General features: G+C 39.4%; 1 long non-coding RNA gene across 1 annotated transcript in view; it reads right to left on the bottom strand.

The window, feature by feature from the left end:
• Positions 1-18,331, bottom strand: part of LOC132423631 (uncharacterized) — a 149,419-nt gene that overhangs the window by 69,138 nt on the left and 61,950 nt on the right. Inside the window, exon 2 of the long non-coding RNA XR_009519021.1 lies at positions 5,960-6,003. This is a non-coding gene — a long non-coding RNA (uncharacterized lncRNA). The remainder of the gene's footprint in view (positions 1-5,959; positions 6,004-18,331) is intronic.

The raw sequence follows: 18,331 nt of genomic DNA, 5'->3' as shown, positions 1-18,331 counted from the left end.
GATCACATCTTGGGTCACAAATCAAGCACTGGTAAATTTAAGAAAATTGAAATCATATCAGGCATCTTTTCTGACTATATGCTATAAGATTAGAAATAAATTACAGAAAAAAACTGTAAAAAATATAAACACATGGAGGCTAAACGATATAATACTAAATAACCAAGAGATCACTGAAGAAATCAAAGAGGAAATCAAAAAATTCACAGACACAAATGACAATGAAAACTCGATGATCCAAAATCTATGGGAGGCAGCAAAAGAAGTTCTAAGAGGGAAGTTTATAGCTATAAAAGCCTACCTTAAGAAACAAGAAACATCTCAAATAAACAACCTAAACTTACACCTAAAGCAATTAGAGAAAGAAGAGCAACAAAACACCAAAGTTAGCAGAAGGAAAGAAATCATAAAGATAAGATCAGAAATAAATGAAAAAGAAATGAAAGAAACGATAGCAAAGAACAACAAAACTAAACGCTGGTTCTTTGAGAAGATAAACAAAATTGATAACCTTTAGCTAGACTCATCAAGAAAAAAGGGAGAGGATTCAAATCAATAAAATTAGAAATGAAAAAGGAGAAATTACAGCTGATACCCTAGAAATACAAAGGATCATAAGCGACTACTACAAGCAGCAATATGCCAAAAAATGGACAACCTGGAAGAAATGGAAAAATTCTTAGAAAGGTACAACCTTCCAAGACTGAACCAGGAAGAAATATAAAGAGACAAATCACAAGTAATAAAATTGAAACTGTAATTAAAATCTTTCAACAAACAAAAGTCCAGGACCTGATGGCTTCACACGGGAATTATATCAAACATTTAGAGAAGAGCTAACACCCACCCTTCTCAAACTCTTCCAAAAACTGCACAGGAAGGAATACTCCCAAGCTCAATCCATGAGGCCACCATCACCCTGATACCAAAACCAGACAAAGATATCACAGAAAAAGAAAATTACAGGCCAATATCACTGATGAACATAGATGCAAAAATCCTCAAAAAAATACTAGCAAACTGAATCCAACAACACATTAAAAGGATCATACACTATGATCAAGTGGGATTTATTCCAGGGATGTAAGGATTCTTCAATACATGCAAATAAATCAATGTGATACACCATATTAACAAATTAGAGAATAAAAACCATATGATCATCTCAATAGATGCAGAAAAAGCTTTTGACAAAATTCAACACCCATTTATGATAAAAACTCTCCAGAAAGTGGACAGAGTGGGAACCTACCTCAACATAATATAGGCCACATATGACAAACCCACAGCAAACATCATTCTCAATGGTGAGAAACTGAAAGCATTTCCTCTAAGATCAGGAACAAAACACAGATGTCCACTCTCACCACTATTATTCAACACAGTTTTGGAAGTCCTAACCACAGCAGTCAGAGAAGAAAAAGAAATAAAAGGAATACAAATTGGAAAAGAAGAAGCAAAACTGTCACTGTTTTCAGATGACATGATACTATACATAGAGAATCCTAAAGATGCCATGAGAAAACTACTAGAGCTAATCAGTGAATTTAGTAAAGTCACAGGATACAAAATTAATATATAGAAATATCTTGCATTCCTATGCACTAACAATGAAAGATCAGAAAGGGAAATTAATGAAACAACCCCATTTACTACTGCACCAAAAAGAATAAAATACCTAGGAATTAACCTACCTAAGGAGGCAAAAGACCTGTATGCAGAAAACTATAAGATACTGATGAAAGAAATTAAAGATGACACAAACAGATGGAGAGATATGCCATATTCTTGGATTGGAAGAATCAATATTACAGATTCAATACAATCCCTAACAAATCACCAGTGGCATTTTTCACAGAACTAGAACAAAATATTTTACAATTTGTGTGGAAACACAAAAGACCCTGAATAGCCAAAGCAATCTTGAGAAAGGAAAATGGAGCTGGAGGAATCAGGCTCCCTGACTTCAGACTATACACAAATCTACAGTAATCAAAACAGTATGCTTCTGGCATGAAAACAGAAATATAGATCAATGGAAAAGGACAGAAAGTCCAGAAATAAACCCACACACCTATGGACAACTAATCTATGATAAAGGAGGCAAGAATATACAATGGAGAAAAGACAGCATCTTCAATAAGTGGTGCTGGGAAAACTGGACAGCTACATGTAAAAGAATGAGATTAGAACACTCCCTAACACCATACACAAAAATAAACTCAAAATGGATTAAAAACCTAAAGGTAAGACTAGACACTATAAAACTCTTAGAGGAAAACATAGGAAAAATACTCTTTGACATAAATCAGAGCAAGATCTTTTTTGACTCACCTCCTAGATTAAAGAAAAAAAAAACAAAAATAAACAAATGGGACCTAATTAAACTTAAAAGCTTTTGCACAGCAAAGAAAACCATAAATGAGATGAAAAGGCAACACTCAGAATGGGAGAAAATATTTGCAAACAAAGCAACTGACAAGGGATTAATTTCCAAAATATAGAAGCAGCTCATGCAGCTCAATATATAAAAAACAAACAACCCAATCAAAAAATGGGTAGAAGACCTAAATAGACATTTCTCCAAAGAAAACATACAGATGGCTAAGAGGCACATGAAAAGATGCCCAACATCGCTAATTATTAGAGAAATGCAAATCAAAACTACAATGTGCTATCACTTCACACCAGTCAGAATGGCCATCATCAGAAAATCTACAAACAATAAATGCTGGAGGGCTTCCCTGGTGGCGCAGTGGTTGAGAGTCTGCCTGCTGATGCAGGGGACGTGGGTTCGTGCCCTGGTCCGGGAAGATCCCACATGCTGCAGAGCGGCTGGGCCCGTGAGCCATGGCCACTGAGCCTGCGCGTCTGGAGCCTGTGCTCCACAATGGGAGAGGCCACAACAGTGAGAGGCTCGCATACCACACACACATAAAATAATAATAATAAAAAATAATAATAATAAATGCTGGAGAGGGTGTGGAGAAAAGCGAAGCCTCTTGCACTCTTGGTGGGAATGTAAATTGATACAGCAAATCTGGAGAACAGTATGGAGGTTCCTTAAAAAATTAAAAATAGAATTACCATATGACCCAGCAATCCTACTACTGGGCATATACCCTGAGAAAACCATAATTCAAAAAGATACATGTAGCCCAATGTTCACTGCAGCACTATTTACAATAGTCAGGTCATGGAAGCAACCTAAATGCCCACTGACAGACGAATGGATAAGAAGATGTGGTACATATATACAATGGAATATTACTCAGCCATAAAAAGGAATGAAATTGGGTCATTTGTAGAGACGTGCATGGACCTAGAAACTGTCATACAGAGTGAAGTAAGTCAGAAAAACAAATATATATTAATGCATATATGTGGAACCTAGAAAAATGGTACAAATGAACTGGTTTGCAAGGCAGAAATAGAGACACAGATGTAGAGAACAAACGTACAGACACCAAGGGAGAATGTCGGGGGCAGGGTGAGATGAACTGGGAGATTGGAATTGATATTGAGATATATATATATATATATACACACACACACTAATATGTATAAAATAGATAACTAATTAAAAAAATAATAGGATAATCTATGTCCCTATAGTCCCTATGATTTACATCATGAATCTTAATTTTGTTTTTTTCGGTATAAGTCAATTTTATAATTTCCACTAAACTGGATATCTGTCACTCAAAATAGTCCCTGGTTCTTTATTCACTGATAAGTCAAACATCAATAATTGCTGCTTCCATTCCTAGAAAGTAAGAGGGGGGACATGAAGTCATCTCAAGGCATATCTTAAGAAAACAGGCAAGTCCGGGAGTTGGCCTCTGTCTTTTGCAATATTGGAGGGTGTCACAATCGTTAGCATAGACTGCTAGGAGAATACGTTTCCACAACATCATGTAGCCCCGGCTAAGATTCACCATGGTAGGTTCAAACTTTTTTGAGAAGAAAAATATTATCGATAGAGGTGAAATTTTTTGTGCAGCCCACTCCAATGAAGATAGGTTGATGAGATTTATCATTTCTGTGGAAATTGTTCTATATATCAGCAATAGCAATAATAGTAATAGTAATAATAACTAACACAAGCATTGCTTACAATGTGCCCAACACTATTCTAAGCACTTTCTATGTATTCAGTCATATGATCTCTCCATCCAAGAAGTTAAGTTTCGCTGTCATTTCCATTTTATGGATGAGGAAACTGAAACTCAGAAAACTTCTGTAATTTGCCCAAGGTCACATAAGTAGAAGAGCCAGAAGCTCTAAAAAAAAGAAATATATATATATGGTAATATTTTTAATGTTTTTAATGTTATATAAGCGGTATGTTGAATGCATCCTTTATAACTTCCTTTGTAACTATTATACCTTTTATGTTTATTCATGTTAATATGCATAGCTCTTATTCATTCATTTAATTGCCACACAATACTACATGTGGAATATATGGCTATTCCACATTATACTGATCTATTCTCCTATTCTTGGCCCTGTGGTGATTTATAAATTTTCCCTATTATAAAAAATATTGTATTAAATGTAAAATATATAAAAATTTGTGTGGAAACACAAAAGACCCCAAATAGCCAGAACAATCTTGAGAAAGAAGAATGGAGCTGGAGGGATCATGCTCCTTGGCTTCAGACTATACTACAGAGCTACAGTAATCAAGACAGTATGGTACTGGCACAAAAACAAACACATAGATCAATGGAACAGAATAGAAAGCCCAGAAATAAACCTATGCACTTATGGTCAATTAATCTACGACAAAGGAAGCAAGAATATACAATGGAGAAAAGGCAGTCTCTTCAATAAGTGGTGCTGGGAAAACTAGACAGCTACATGTAGAAGAATGAAATTAGAACATTCTCTAACATCATACACAAAAATGAACTCACAATGGATTAAAGACCTAAATGTAAGATGAGATACTGTAAAACTCCTAGTGGAGTTTTACATATGCAGAACACTCTTTGACATAAATTGCAGCAATATTTTTTTGGATCTGTCTCCTAGAGTAATAGAAATAAAAGCAAAAATAAACAAATGGGACCTAATTAAACTTAAAAGCTGCTGTGGCTATTTCCAGTTCCAGGTCTTATGAAACTGGCAGCTTCCATTTTTTGTCTCTTAGGCTTCTGAGTTTTTGAACCCAGCCACTATGCAACCCATAGAGCAGCCCAAGTGGGAAGGGAACAGAGATCCCCTGCCTTCTGCCCCTGCTGAGCTCCCAGCCAACAGCTATCACTAACTGGACAGCCATGAGAGTGAGCCACCTTACAAGTGGATCCCCAGCTCCCAGGAAGCCTCAGCTGATGCCACATGGAGCAGAGACAAGCCTTCCCCACGAAGGCCTGGCCTGTCCAAATTGCAGTTTCATGAGTTACATAATTGATTGTTGGTTGAAGCCACTGGGTTTGACACACCTAAGCTTCCTTTCCTCTAAAGTTCTTCTATGAATCTATACATATTTTATGGCTAACTTCCTGGTTTTAAGATGAGAGCCAATCCTTGTTAGTTGTATATATATCATGCCTGATTTCTCCAACAGTTACCTCATTATAGTAAGAGCCTTCTGTAGATCTTCCCAAATTAGACAAGTGACTTAACATCGAATAAGACATTTCTTTCTTTTTAAGGTGGATTCAGCATGGGACTACATGTGTCCTTGGAATTTAGCTGAATGAACACAATACATCCCAGCTTCTTTATGTTTTCATTAACTACGTTGAGTCCACACTGAACTAAGTAACATTTATACTTTACACTTTGTCTAATGCTTAGAAACCCCCAAAGTTCTTTTTTAGTAGGTTTTTAGGAAATAGAGAAGACACATATATTCACCTCAACTAGAGAGAAACAGGCCTTGAGTGGAGGGGCGGTTAGCATGTTTAAAAGAGAAGAATGGTTATTCTCCTTCTCTGCTTTTACTTACCACTTCCAGTAAACTCACACAATCCCTTTCCTTTACCCCCATTTCTACATAAGAAAATGAGGAAAAGAAAATAAAAGAAGGTAAGAAGAGAGGGGGTAGAATATCCCAGAGACCATATTTACATTTTTACAGCACTTTAAACTTTTTAAAAAGTGAAATTCCTGTAAAGTAGATAGTAGAATCCTCATTTTGGGGCCTGTGAAAATTAGTGAATTGCACAATATCTTGTACTTTGTGACAGCATACATCCCGGTCTCTGAGTAAACCCAGGGATTATTTCATTAATTCTAACATCATGCCCTTAGAGTGGGGAGGATGATGCAGACCAGCCACCACCGGGGCCCCGAGGAAGATGTCCAAGGATGCAGAGGCTGAACTTCCAAAGTCAACACTCAGCTCTTCCCTCTTGGAAGTTCCTAATCTCATACACTGATGTTTCCTGTTCTCCCCCAGACCACACTTCAATCTCCTGCCTTAATCCTTCTAGGGTTTAGGAATAGGGTTTAAAGAGGAGCACAGAGACTCCCCCTACTCTTTCATGGAGCTGGGGGTGAGGGAGACAGGATTGGTGTCTTGTCAGGAAACATATTATAGTTTCTTTTTTTTTTAAAGATCGGTTTTATTTATTTTTATTTATTTATTTTTTGCCATATCACAGGGCATATGGGATCTTAGCTCCCTGACCAGGGATCAAACCCAGGCCCCGTGCATTAGAAGCATGAAGTCTTAACCACTGGACACCCAGGGAAGTCCCTGTATCTTCTTTTGTTATGTTCATTTGTTTTGTTTTGTTGCTTAACAGAGGAGGAGAGAGAGGATCACTTGGAGGTATAGAACTCTCTTGTACCTCTCCTCTGCTCTCATACCCTCATGAAACCAGAAGGACAAAGACGAGCTACTCAAACCATAATGAGATAGCTTCGAGATGGCGGAGGAATAAGTCGTGAAGATCACCTTCCTCTCCACAAATACATCAAAAATATATCTACATGTGGAACAACTCCTACAGAACACCTACTGAACTCTGGAAGAAGACCTCAGACTTCCCAAAAGGCAACAAACTCCCCACGTACCTGGGTAGGGCAAAAGAAAAAAGAAACAACAGAGACAAAAGAAGAGGGATGGGACTGGCACCTCTGGGACGGAGCTGTGAAGGAGGAAAAGCTTCCACACACTAGGAAGCCCCTTCACTGGTGGAGACAGCGGGTGCGTTGGTGGGAAGCTTTGGAGCCACGGAGGAGAACACAGCAATAGGGGTGCAGAGGGCAAAGCAGAGAGATTCCTGCACAGAGGATCGGTGCCAACCAGCACTCACCAGCCTGAGAGGCTTGTCTGCTCACCCACCAGGGTGGGTGGGGGCTGGAGCTGAGGCTCTGGCTTCGGAGGTCAGATCCCAGGGAGAGGACTGGGATTGGCTGTGTGAACACAGCCTGAAGGGGGCAAGTGTGCCACAGCTAGCCGGGAGGGAGTCCGGGAAAAGTCTGGACCTGCCTAAGAGGCGAGAGACCATTGATTCGGGGTGTGCAAGGAGAGGGGATTCAGAGAACCACCTAAATGAGCTCCAGAGATGGGCATGTGATGCTAAGGCTGCTGCTGCAGCCACCAAGAATCCTATGTGAAAGCACAGGTCACTATCCACACCTCCCCTCCCGGGAGCCTGTGCAGCCTGTCACTGCCAGGGTCCTGTGATCCAGGGACAACTTCCCCAGGAGAACACATGGCATGCCTCAGGCTGTTGCAACAATCACGCCAGCCTCTGCCAACGCAGGCTCATGCTGCATTCCATACCCCTGCCTCCCTCTGGCCTGAGTGAGCCAGAGCCCCCTAATCAGCCATTACTTTAACCCTGTCCTGTCTGGGCAGTGAAGAGATGCCCTCAGGCGACCTACATGCAGAGTCAGGGCCAAATCCAAAGCTGAACCCCAGGAGCTCTGCAAACAAAGAGAAACAGAAATCTCTCCATGCAGCCTCAGGAGCAGTGGATTAAATCTCCACAATCAAAATGGTGTACCCTGCATCTCTGGAATACCTGAATAGACAACGAATCTTCCCAAAATTGAGGCGGTAGACTTTGGGATCAACTGTAGACTTGGGGTTTGCTTTCTGCATCTATTTTGTTTGTGGTTTTATGTTTATCTTAGTTTAGTATTTAGAGCATATTATAATTGGTAGATTTATTTATTGATTTGGCTGCTCTCTTCCTTTTTTTTTTTAATATATATATTTTTCCTTTTCCTCTTTTTGTGAGTGTGTATATGTATGCTTCTTTGTGTGATTCTGTCTGCATAGCTTTGCTTTTACCATTTGTCCTAGGGTTCTGTCTGTCCTTTTTTTTTTTTTAAGTATAGTTTTTAGCACTTGTTATCCTTGGTGGATTTGTTTTTTGCTTTGGTTGCTCTCTATTTCTTTTGTTTATTATTTTTTTACTTTAAATAATATTTTTTACATTTTATTTTAATAACTTTCCTTTCTTCCTTTCTTTCTTTCTTCCTTCCTTCCTTCCTTCCTCCCTTCTTTCTTTCTTTCTCTCTCTCTCTCTCCCTCCCTCCCTCCTCCTTTATTTCTTTCTCTCTTTCTCTCTCCCCCTCCCTCCCACCCTCCCTCCTTTCTTTCTTTCTTTCTTTCTCTCTCTCTCCTTTCTTTCTTTCTTTCTTTTTTCTTTCTCTCTTTCTGTCTTTTTCTCTCTCCCTCCCTCCCTCCCTTCTTTCTTTCTCTCTTTCTCCCTCCCTCCCTCCTTTCTTTCTTTCTCTCTCTCCCTCCCTCCTTTCTTTCTCTTCTTTCTTTTTCTTTCTTTTCTTTCTTTCTTTCTCTCTCTCTCTCCCCCCCTCCCTCCCTCCTTTCTTTCTTTCTCTCTCGCTCTCTCTCTCTCCCTCCCTTTTCTTCTTAACTAGGGGGCTAAGAGAGTCATGGTGCTGCAGCTGGGGGGCAGGCCCAAGCCTTTGAGGTGGGAGAGCCAAGTTCAGGACACTGGTCCAGCAGAGACCTCCCCATCTCATGTAATATAAAATGGTGAAAGCTCTCTCAGACATCTCCATCTCAACGATAGGACCGAACTCCACTCAACGACCAGCAAGCTACAGTGCTGGACACCATATGCCAAACAACTAGCAAGACAGGTACACAGACCCACCCATTAGCAGGGAGGCTGCCAAAAATCATAATAAGTTCACAGACACCCCAAAACACACCACCGGACGTGGTCCTGCCCACCAGAATGATACAGCCTCATCCACCAACACAAGTACCAGTCCCCTCCACCAGGAAGCCTACACAATCCACTGAACCAACCTTACCCACTGGGGGAAGACACCAAAAACAAGGGGAACTACGAAACTGCAGCCTGCGAAAAGGAGACCCCAAACACAGTAAGTTAAGCAAAATGAGAAGACAGAGAAACACACAGCAGATGAAGGAGCAAGGTAAAAAACCCACCAGATAAACAAATGAAGAGGAAATAGGCAGTCTACCTGAAAAAGAATTCAGACTAATGATAGTAAAGATGATCCAAAATCTTGGAGATAGAATGAATAAAATACAAGAAACACTAAACAAGGACCTAGAACTAAAGAGCAAACAAACAATGATGAACAACAAAATAAATGATAACAAAATCTCTCTAGAAGGAATCAATAGCAGAATAAGAGAGGCAGAAGAATGGATAAGTGACCTGGAAGATAAAATAGTGGAAATAACTACTGCAGAGCAGAATAAAGAATGAAAAGAACTGAGGACAGTCTCAGAGACTTCTGGGACAACATTAAATACACCAACATTCGAATTAAAGGGGTCCCAGAAGAAGAGAAAAAGAAAGGGACTGAGAAAATATTGGAAGAGATTATAGTTGAAAACTTCCCTACTATGGGAAAGGAAATAGTCAATCAAGCCCAGGAAGCACAGAGAGTCCCATAGGACAAAATGCAAGGAGAAACAGGCCAAGACACATATTAATCAAACTACCAAAAATTAAATACGAAGAAAAAATATTAAAAGCAGCAAGGGAAAAGCAACAAACAACATGCAATGGAATCCACATAAGGTTAACAGCGGGTCTTTGAGCAGAAACACTGCAAGCTAGAAGGGAGTGTCAGGACATATTTAAAGTGATGAAAGAGAAAAACCTACACCAAGATCACTCTACCCCGCAAGGATCTCATTCAGATTTGATGGAGAAATTAAAACCTTTACAGACAAGCAAAACCTAAGAGAATTCATCACCACCAAACCAGCTTTACAGCAAATCCTAAACGAGCTTCTCTAGGCAGGAAACACAAGAGAAGGAAAAGATCTACAATAACAAACCCAAAACAATTAAGAAAATAGTAATAGGAACACACATATCAATAACTAACTTAAATGTAAATGGATTAAATGCTGCAACCAAAAGACATAGACTGGCTGAATGGATACAACAACATGATCCATATATATGCTGTCTATAAGAGACCCAGTTTAGACAGGGACACATACAGATTGAAAGTGATGGGATGGAAAAAGATATTCCATGCAAATGGAAATCAAAAGAAAGCTGGAGTAGCAATTCTCATGTCAGAAAAACACAGACTTCAAAATAAAGACTATTACAAGAGACAAGGAAGGACACTACATAATGATCAAGGGATCAATCCAAGAAGAAGATATAAAAATTGTAAATATTTATGCACCCAACATAGGAGCACCTCAATATATAGGCAAATGCTAATAGCCATAAAAGGGGAAATCGACAGTAACACAATCATAGTAGGGGACTTTAACACCCCACTTTCATCAATGGACAGATCATCCAAAATGAAAATAAATAAGGAAACACAAGCTTTAAATGATACTTTAAACAGGATGAACTTAATTGATATTTATAGGACATTCTATCCAAACAACACAATACACTTTCTTCTCAAGTGCTCATGGAACATTCTCCAGGATATATCATATATTGGGTCACATCAAGCCTTGTTAAATTTAAGAAAATTGAGATTGTATCAAGTATCTTTTCTGACCACAATGCTATGATTCTAGATATCAATTACAGGAAAATACATGTGAAAAATACAAACAAATGGAGGCTAAATAATACACTACTAAATAACCAAGAGATCACTGAAGAAATCAAAGAGGAAATCAAAAAATACCTAGAAACAAAATGAAAACAGGATGACCCAAAACCTATGAGAGGCAACAAAAGCAGTTCTAAGAGGGAAGTTTATAGCAATACAATCCTACCTCAAGAAATGTGAAATACCTCAAATAAACAACCTAACTTTACACCTAAAGCAATTAGAGAAAGAAGAACAAAAAAACCCCATATTTAGCAGAAGGAAAGAAATCATAAAGATCAGATCAGAAATAAATAAAAAAGAAATGAAGGAAATAATAGCTAAGATCAATAAAACTAAAAGCTGGTTCTTTGAGAAGATAAACAAAATTGATAAAACAGTAGCCAGACTCTTCAAGAAAAAAAGGGAGAAGACTCAAATCAACAGAATTAGAAATGAAAAAGGAGAAGTAACAACTGACACTGCAGAAATACAAAGGGTCAAGAGAGATTACTACAATCAACTATATGCTAATAAAATGGACAACCTGGAAGAAATGGACAAATTCTTAGAAAAGCACCACCTCCTGAGACTGAACCAGAAAGAAACAGAAAATATAAACAGATCAATCACAAGCACTGAAATTCAAACTGTGATTTAAAATCTTCCAACAGGGCTTCCCTGGTGGCGCAGTGGTTGAGAGTCCGCCTGTGGATGCAGGGGACACGGGTTCGTGCCCCAGTCCAGGAAGATCCCACATGACGCGGAGTGGCTGGGCCCGTGAACCATGGCCGCTGAGCCTGTGCATCTGGAGCCTTTGCTCCACAACAGGAGAGGCCACATCAGTGAGAGGCCCGTGTACCGCAAAAAAAAAAAAAATCTTCCAACAAACAAAAGCCCAGGACCAGATGGCTTCACAGTCAAATTCTAGCAAACATTTAGGGAAGAGCTAACACCTATCCTTCTCAAAATCTTCCAAAATATAGCAGAGGGAGGAACACACCCAAACTCCTTCTACGAGGCCACCATCACCCTGATACCAAAATCAGACAAAGATGTCACAAAAAAAGAAAACTACAGGCCAATATCACTGATGAACATAGATGCAAAAATCCTCAACAAAATACTAGCAAACAGAATCCAACAGCACATTAAAAGGATCATATACCATGATCAAGTGGGGTTTATTCCAGGGATGCAAGGATTCTCCAATATATGCCAGAAAATCAATGTGATACACCATATTAACAAATTGAAGGAGAAAAACCATATGATCATCTCAATAGATGCAGAGAAAGCTTTCAACAAAATTCAACACTCATTTATGATAAAAACTCTCCGGAAAATAGGCATAGAGGGAACTGACCTCAGCATAATAAAGGCCATATTGCCAAACCCACAGCCAACATCATTCCCAATGGTGAAAAACTGAAACCATTTCCTCTAAGATCAGGAAGAAGACAAGGTTGCCCACTCTCATCACTATTATTCAACACTGTTTTGGAAGTTTTAGGCACAGCAATCAGAGAAAAAAAGAAATAAAAGGAATCCAAGTTGGAAAAAAAGAAGTAAAGCTTTCACTGTTGACATGATACTATACATAGAGAATCCTAAAGATGCTACCAGAAAACTACTAAAGCTAATCAATTAATTTGGTAAAGTAGCAGGATACAAAATTAATGCACAGAAATCTCTTGCATTCCTATACACTAATGATGAAAAATCTGAAAAAGAAATTAAGGAAACAATCCCATTTACCATTGCAACAAAAAGAATTAAATACCTACGAATAACCCTACCTAAGGAGACAAAAGGCCTGTATACAGAAAACTATAAGACACTGATGAAAGAAATTAAAGATGATACAAACAGATGGAGAGATATACAATGTACTGGGGTTGGAAGAATCAACATTGTGAAAATGACTATACTACCCAAAGCAATCTACAGATTCAATGCAATCCCTAACTACCAATGGCATTTTTCACAGAAGTAGAACAAAAAATGTCACTATTTGTATGGAAACACAAAAGACCCCGAATAGCCAAAGCAATCTTGAGAAAACTGAGCTGGAGGAATCAGGCTCCCTGACCTCAGACTATACTATAAAGCTACAGTAATCAAGACAGTATGGTACTGGCACAAAAACAGAAATATAGATCAATGGAATAGGATAGAAAGCCCAGACATAAACCCACACACATATGGTCACCTTGTCATTGATAAAGGAGGCAAGCATATACAGTGGAGAAAAGACAGCCTCTTCAATAAGTGGTGCTGGGAAAACTGGACAGCTACATGTAAAAGAATGAGATTAGAACACTCCCTAACACCATACACAAAAATAAACTCAAAATGGATTAAAGACCTAATTGTAAGACCAGACACTACAAAACTCTTAGAGGAAAACACAGGCAAAACCCTCTATGACATACATCACAGCAAGATCCTTTTGACCCACCTCCTAGAGAAATGGAAATAAAAATAAACAAATGGGACCTAATGAAACTTAAAAGCTTCTGCACAGCAAAGGAAACCATAAACAAGATGAAAAGACAACCCTCAGAATGGGAGAAAATATTTGCAAATGAAGCAACTGACAAAGGATTAATCTCCTAAATTTACAAGCATCTCAATATCGAAAAAACAAATAACCTAATCCAGAAATGGGCAGAAGATGTAAATAGACATTTCTCCAAAGAAGATATACAGAGTGCCAAAAAACACATGAAAGGATGCTCAACATCACTAATCATTAGAGAAATGCAAATCAAAACTACAATGAGGTATCACCTCACACCATTCAGAATGGCCATCATCAAAAAATCTGCAAACAATAAATGCTGGAGAGGGTGTAGAGAAAAGGGAACCTTCTTGCACTGTTGGTGGGAATGTAAATTGATACAGTGACTATGAAACACAGTATGGAGGTTCCTTAAAGATCAAAAACCAGAACTACCATATGACCCAGCAATCCCACTACTGGGCATATACCCTGAACAAACCATAATTCAAAAGGAGTCATGCATCACAATGTTCATTGCAGCACTATTTACAATAGCCATTGACAGAAGGATGGATAAAGAAGATGTGGCACATATATACAATGGAATATTACTCAGCCATAAAAAGAAACGAAATTGAATTATTTGTCATGAGGTGGATGGACCTAGATAGTGTCATACAGAGTGAAGTATGTCAGAAAGAGAAAAACAAATACTGTATGCTAACACATATATATGGAATCTCAAAAACAACAACAAAAAAATGGTTCTGAAGATCCTAGAGGCAGGACAGGAATGAAGACACAGACGTAGAGAATGGACTTGAGGACACAGGGAGGGGGAAGTGTAAGCTGGGCCGAAGTGAGAGAGTGGCATGGACATATATACACTACCAAATAGTAAATAGATAGCTAGCGGGAAGCAGCTGCATAGCACAGGGAGATGAGCTCGGTGCTTTGTGTCCACCTAGAGGGGTGGGATAGGGAGGGTGGGAGGGAGATGCAAGAGGAAGGAGATATGGGGATATATGTATATGTATAGCTGATTCATTTTGTTTTAAAGCATAAACTAACACACCATTGTAAAGCGTTTATACTCCAATACAGGTGTTAAAAAACAAAAACACAGGGCTTCCCTGGTGGCGCAGTGGTTGAAAGTCTGCCTGCCAATGCAGGGGACACGGGTTCGAGCCCTTGTCCGGGAAGATCCCACATGCCGCGGAGCAGCTAGGCCCGTGAGCCACAATTACTGAGCCTGTGCGTCTGGAGCCTGTGCTCCACAACGGGAGAGGCCGCGATAGTGAGAGGCCCGCGCACCGTGATGAAGAGTGGCCCCCACTTGCCGCAACTAGAGAAAGTCCTCGCACAGAAACGAAGACCCAACACAGCCATAAATAAATAAAATTTAAAAAAAAAAAAAAAAAAAACAAAAACACATGACCATGCTGTATTATATACTGCCTTTCCTTTTATTCATATCAGAAAAGTAGAATAAAATATTTCCTTGTAAAAAAAAAAAAAAGAAAATTGGGAACATTTCTTCCTCATAGAATGTCAGAGCCAGAAGTCATTGTGGATGTGTGGAGGTTAGCAGTTTCGGATTCTGTTATGCGGTGCCCTCAGGCTCTCTGCAGAGGAAGCTACATAGAGTTTGCTGCCCACTTCAACCAGCGTGGCTCTGCTTTGACTGTTTTATACACCATGGCTTTGTGTAAGATTTTACTGATAAAAGGCTACCATTATTATTACTTTTAAAAATAAATTTATTTATTTAATTTATTTTTGGCTGTGTTGGGTCTTTGTTGCTGCACACGGGCTTTCTCTAGTTGGGGCGAGCAGGGGTCGCTCTTCGTTGTGGTGCGCGGGCTTCTCATTGCGATGGCTTCTCTTGTTGTGGAGCATGGGCTCTAGGCATAAGGGCTCAGTAGTTGTGGCTTACAGGCTCAGTTGCTCTGTGGCATATGGGATCTTCCCGGACCAGGGCTCGAACCCATGTCCCCTGCATTGGCAGGTGGATTCTTAACCACTGCACCACCAGGGAAGCCCTACCATTATTTTTTAAAAGCATAAAACCACCCACCTGCTCTAGTCACCTTCTTTCGCATGTAGCAAAGCAAAAGTTGTTTTGTTTTGTTTTTGCTGACTTTGGAATGTTTATTTTTTAAAAAATTAGTTGCTTTTTCTACAGCTATACAAAGTTCTTAATGTTTCTTTGGCAATGGAATATAATGGAACTTTTACAACTACATTTTACAAAAAGTTACCTTTGCCTCAGAAACAGTATTTACTGTGTGCACATAGTTGACTGACAAAATTCCCTACCATCCAGCACCCTAATTAATTGACAAAATAAACAAACTGCCCAGGAATCTTGGTGCACTGGAAGCAGAGTCAGAACGTAGGCATTTTAACCTCCTTTCTAGTGTTCTTTCAGTCCTCCCCAACTCAAGCGCTGCATGTTGTGTGATTTATTCACCAAGAGGAAGTGGGGATGGGTTGCTGGAATAACAGAAGCTGACTGACCTTGAATTTCACCCTCGCAATGAGTAAGCCAACTTAGTGGCTTTACCACCTCTGTCATCACTTCCGCTTCACACCAGGCTCACTGTGAGCTGGAAGCACATGACTCCCTATGGATTATGTGGGCCACACTGAGCTCCACCAGCTAGCATCAAGCAGCCTACAGGCCTGCAGAAAGTAGACTCACCATGCTGAGAACATCCTCCTCCAGACCCATCAAGTCTCCCCAGCTCCGAGACAATATATCCCTTAAGATGTTAACAAGTTTATTACTTTAAAAATCTGAATGGGTAGAATATATGCTAAGGCCTTGACTTTGATATCACTTCAAAGTGAGATTTCCCTGCCTTCCCAACCCTAAATTACTCTGAAATGATATAATGCTCTTATCTGTATTGATCAGACTGACCCTTTTTATTCACAGTCTTCTGGTTTTTGTTTTGTGGTTCTGCCCTACAACCACAGAATGGAAGGTTCCTTGAAACCTGGGATCATATTATACAAACCTGAGGTTTCCAAACCTCAAAATAGGACCTACAAAAAATAGGCCCATAAAGATTAGGCAGCATACTAGAATCAGAGACTATCCTGGAAAATGCAGCATTGTAGCAGTTGGTAAATATACTGGGTTGGCTAAAAAGTGCCTTCGGTTTTTAAGTAAAAATAAAAGACACATTTTTCATTTCACCAAGAACTTTATTGAACAATGATGTATTCACCGATTTGTTCCACTACCTTCTGCCATTTTTTTTTTTTTTTTTTTTTTTTTTTTCGGTATGCGGGCCTCTCACTGTTGTGGCCTCTCCTGTTGCAGAGCACAGGCTCCGGACGCGCAGGCTCAGCGGCCATGGCTCACAGGCCCAGCCGCGGCATGTGGGATCTTCCCGGACCGGGGCACAAACCCGTGTCCCCTGCATCGGCAGACGGACTCTCAACCACTGCGCCACCAGGGAAGCCCCCATTCTGTCATTTTTGAGGCAACTTCATAATTCCATCTTCCCAAGACTTTTAATATCTTTTTGAGCAAAGAGCTGTTCCAGGTGCCTTTTACAGTCTTCCAGGGAATTAAAATTTTTTCCATTAAGAGAATTTTGTAAAGATCTAAATAAATGGAAACCTGAAGGTGCAATGTCTGGTGAATACAGAGGATCAATCAGAACTTAACAGTTTTTGCCTGGTCACCAAAGAAACATGCAGTCTTGTGTTATCCTGATGCAAGATTATGAGTTTTCTGTTGACTAATTTTGGACGCTTTTCATCGAGTGCCGCTTTCAGTTGGTCTAATTGGGAGCAGTACTTGTTGGAATTAATCGTTTGGTTTTCCGGAAGGAGCTCACAACAGAAGACTCCCTTCCAATCCTACCATAGACACAACATCATCTTCTTTGGATGAAGACAGGCCTTTGGTGTGGTTGGTGATGGTTCATTTCTCTTGCTCCATGATCTCTTCTGTTCCACATTATTGTTCAGTATCCACTTTTAATCACCTGTCACAATTTATTTTAAAAATGGAATGTTTTCATTACATTTCAGTAGAGAAATGCATGCAGAAATATGGTCAGGAAGGTTTTTTTCACTTCATTTATGTGGGACCCAAACATCAAAGCGATTAACATAACCAGGCTGGTGCAAATCATTTAACGCTTGATTTGGATATTTTGAGTATGTCGGCTATCTCCTGCATGGTATAGCATTGATTATTCTCAATTAATGCCTCAATTTGATTGCTATTAACTTCAACTGGTCTACGCAGACCGTGGAGCATCGTCCAGCAAGAAATCTCCAGCACGAAACTTTGCCTCTCACTTTTGACACATTCGATCAAGTCATAGTACCTTCTCCATACACTGCACAAGTCTGTTTTTTTGCGTTTCAGTTGTCCTTTTACCTTTCTTGAAATAATAAAGCATAATATGCCAAAATGTTGCTTTTTTTCTTCCATCTTCAATATTAAAATGGCTACACAAAAATCCACCAATTTTGATGTCTTTTTTTAAATGCACGCTGATACGACAGCTATCACATACAATCTAACACAACTGTTTCGAATGAAGTTAAACGACAACTAAGTGCTACCAGAGCCATCTTACAGAAAAACCCAACAGACCTTTTGGCCAACCCAGTACACAGCAGGATGCTGTATGTTCAACAGGTTCCTAAATTCTTGGGGAAGAAAAAAACTAGACCCAGGCTGCACAGACCCCATGATAAAAAATATAAATGACCTAGAGACATCATAGGCTGGCTAAGTATTAAAATGAAATAAGTGATGCGTTCATTGATGATAAGCAGAATAATAGATAACTATGAATTTGGAGG

This window comes from Delphinus delphis, chromosome 1, assembly GCF_949987515.2.
Source record: "Delphinus delphis chromosome 1, mDelDel1.2, whole genome shotgun sequence".
In the NCBI taxonomy this organism is placed as follows: domain Eukaryota; kingdom Metazoa; phylum Chordata; class Mammalia; order Artiodactyla; family Delphinidae; genus Delphinus; species Delphinus delphis.
This window is presented reverse-complemented; position numbering and strand designations above follow the sequence as displayed.